This window comes from Bison bison, unplaced genomic scaffold (assembly GCF_000754665.1).
Source record: "Bison bison bison isolate TAMUID 2011002044 unplaced genomic scaffold, Bison_UMD1.0 scf7180017864368, whole genome shotgun sequence".
NCBI classification, from domain to species: domain Eukaryota; kingdom Metazoa; phylum Chordata; class Mammalia; order Artiodactyla; family Bovidae; genus Bison; species Bison bison.
In genome coordinates this window covers 3,456,408-3,459,461 of record NW_011494940.1, presented here as the reverse complement: position 1 = coordinate 3,459,461, position 3,054 = coordinate 3,456,408, and the positions used below count along the sequence as shown (strand labels likewise).

Here is a 3,054-nt window from a genome sequence, read left to right as displayed (position 1 = left end):
GGGGGGGGGCATGCAAAAAATCTACGTTATAAAACATGCATGTACTACTGTTAGTCTGTACCTTGAAGATTAATGTCTTTCTTATTTTATAGAAGTGATGTTTTAAAAAAAACCAAGGGCTTATTGTTTTCTTCCAAATGAATCATCTGGCACCCACCTTAGAAGCCCAAATCCCTAAAAAATTCATGATTTCTAATCTCTTCTAGTTGCAAACGTAAAGGACCATTTTCCACTACAAAATATCTTAAATAAAAGCCCATCAAAAAGAAAAAAGATTCATTCTTGTGACCACAGATAAGGGCCAGCTGCTCCCAGATTCACATTCCCCATCCCTAAACTTTGTAGACAACGGGGACTGTATGCTTGGGTCTCGGGCGTTTTTTAAAGCAAGAAGTAATGATCCAACTTGGAAAGACACCAGCGTCATCACTCCTCAGACAATAAGACAGACAGCCATATGGTTTGCCTTCCATCAGTCAGCACTTTCTAGACTTGACCCAAAGAGACCTGTTAATTCCACCCACGTTCTCCTCTCCGCCACCGGAAACTACTACTGTGTGCCTGAAAAGCCACGGTCCATGAAAAACCAAGAGGCAGGCTCCTTCGGCGTTCTCCTAAATCTTTATGAAGGACAGATTAAGCGCGTTTTCTGAGATGTATACACCACACAACAGCAAAACCACAGGGAAACAAAAAAAACCCTGAGTGCAGTAAGAGAAATGAATATTTCTGTTACAGTACTGTTGGGAGGTGACTCCTAGCTGCACATTTCTTCCTCTGTTTTAGCTCTCACTGGCACAAACTTCTTAGGCAGTAGGTCACGAGGCTGCTGTGTTTAAACACCACCTCAGCATTAGTTGGCCGCTTCCTAAGAGTGCTGGCACCTCACCCACTGATTACCTGCATCCACTCACACACAACCCCAGCTTCAAGCCTCTGAGGCAACCCTTCTGGAGTGCTCCTTGGCCTTTTATAGTGGAGGCATGTGATGAGCGTACCGGCACCAGCTGTTCCTAATTACCTCTCCGGCTGGGGCGAATGACTCAGCAGCCCAACTTTCTTTTTAAGGAGTCATTTACCTTGCGAGCCAACAAACAATGGTAAAGCACTTGACACGGCTATAGGTTAAACAACAACAATCACGCACGATGCCAGGCTATCACTTAAACCAAGGCGGTCCTACAGCAGGCTGACACCAGGTGTCTCCCCCACCCCCACCCCGCCCCGTCCCCAGGCTTCCCTAGTGGTTCAGACGGTAAAGAATCTGCCTGTAAAGTGGGAGACCCAGGTCCGATCCCTGGGTGAGGAAGATTCCCCTGGAGAAGGGAATGGCAACCCACTCCAGTATTCTTGCCTGGAGAATTCCACGGACAGAGGAGTCTGGTGGGCTACAGACCACGGGGTACAAGAGAGTTAGACACGACTGAACGACTAACATCTTTCTTTACTCCAAAGGCTGAAATAGGAAGCCTTTTCCAGTCCAGCCAGCCCTTGCACCACTACCCAAGACCAGGAAGAAGCCAGCCGGCCTCTTCCCACTTCTCTGCTTGACCATGTGAAGCGCTCAACCGCGCTCCGTCACTCGCACGCCCGGGTGTTTCCACCCCCTTTACCATTCGGAACTGCAGCCGGAAAGGCAAACCCCTCCTGGCTACAAGGAGTGTCAAAACACAGGAACCCAAGATCTAGCCCTCCACACCCGATACTGACAGAATTCTCGCCCAAAAGACAAGGCGTCCCTACAAAACAGCCTTTGTTCCTCCGAGAGTGACCTCGCAGCTTGTTTCCCCCCGCCCCCGCCCCCACGCAATTTCTTCCACAATGACTACTACGCTCTACCTCGGAATCAGCCCGAACCCAACGCTCACTTTGCACAAAAGCCTTTCTGCACGATTCTACTCAATGACACAAAACTGCCGCGCAAGGACGCGCGAGCGACGGCACTCGCCTGAAACACGCACAAAGCTGGCGTCTCTACGAGCAACTCCCACTCTCACCCGACTGTGGGAGCCTTTGATTACAGCGTGCTGAGCAAAAACTCCCAACAAAGGGGTGGGGGGGGTGGGTGGGGAGGGGATCCTGGGATCCCCTGGGGGCTCCCCCCAAACCAGTCTTGGCGAAACCCAGCCAGCTCCTCAAGGTGGTGGTTGTGCTCCAGCCACCGACTCGGCCTTTCTGAGTCCGCGATCACACGCGCCACCTACACCCCCCGGCTCTCCCCCACCAGGCTGGGCAGACGGGAGGCCGACAGCTCGCGGGCCGCAGCGGCCGAGGGTGGGCGGGAGAACAATACGAAGCCAGGCCGGCCGTGCGGGCGCTGCTGAGGTGTCACAGCCGGGCACACCGCGCGCGGCATCAGGGCGGGGGTGAGGTGCGCCCGGGAGGCGGCGGAGGGCGCCCCCCCCAGCCCCGCGGCGCCGGGTAAAGTACAGAGCCGGCCCGTAAACAGCGGCGCTGGCGGCGCCGCGCGGGGCCGCTCGCCCCTTCCGGCGGACGCGGCCCCTTCCAGGAACCCGAGCCCGAGCCCGAGCCGCCCCGCGCGGGCCCCGCTCAGAGGCCCCCCGCGCCCGCCGCCCAGACCCAGTGAGCCGCCGCCCCTAGTCCTCCCCTCCGCCGCCACCCCCGGATCCGCCCGAAGACCACCGACGGCCCCGACCGCGCGCCACCGCCGCGCCGAACGCTCCCGGCGAACGGCGCCCGGGACGGGAGAGCCACTCACCACAGCCGAGGCGCGGCGCGGCCCGACTGACGGCGGCGAGCGAGCCCGACGGGCCGCGCGGGGAGCGATCAGGTGACTCACTCCCTCCCGGCGGCCAGCCGCCCCCTCCGCGCCCCACCCCTCCCTTCGCTCCTAAGCCGCGGCTGCCACAGCCCCGCCCCCTCCCGGTCCCGCAGCCCCGCCCACCCACTTACGAGGCCCCGCCCCGTAGGCCAACCTCACGAGGCCCCGCCCCTCCCGCTCCTGCGCGCCTAAACCCCGCCCTCCCGAAAAGCCAGCCCTATACGCCGGCCGGGAATCCCGACTCTGCGGATGCCTGCGGCTCCCCCCCCCCC

General features: G+C 58.6%; 1 protein-coding gene across 2 annotated transcripts in view; it reads right to left on the bottom strand.

Annotated features, from left to right (window-relative positions):
* Nucleotides 1–2,831, bottom strand: part of BACH1 (BTB and CNC homology 1, basic leucine zipper transcription factor 1) — a 46,642-nt gene extending 43,811 nt beyond the window's left edge. For both annotated transcript variants that reach the window (XM_010855819.1, XM_010855818.1), the window contains exon 1: nt 2,720–2,831. The gene's annotated coding sequence lies outside the window, so the exon portion shown is untranslated. The remainder of the gene's footprint in view (nt 1–2,719) is intronic.
* Nucleotides 2,832–3,054: the final 223 nt, after the last annotated feature.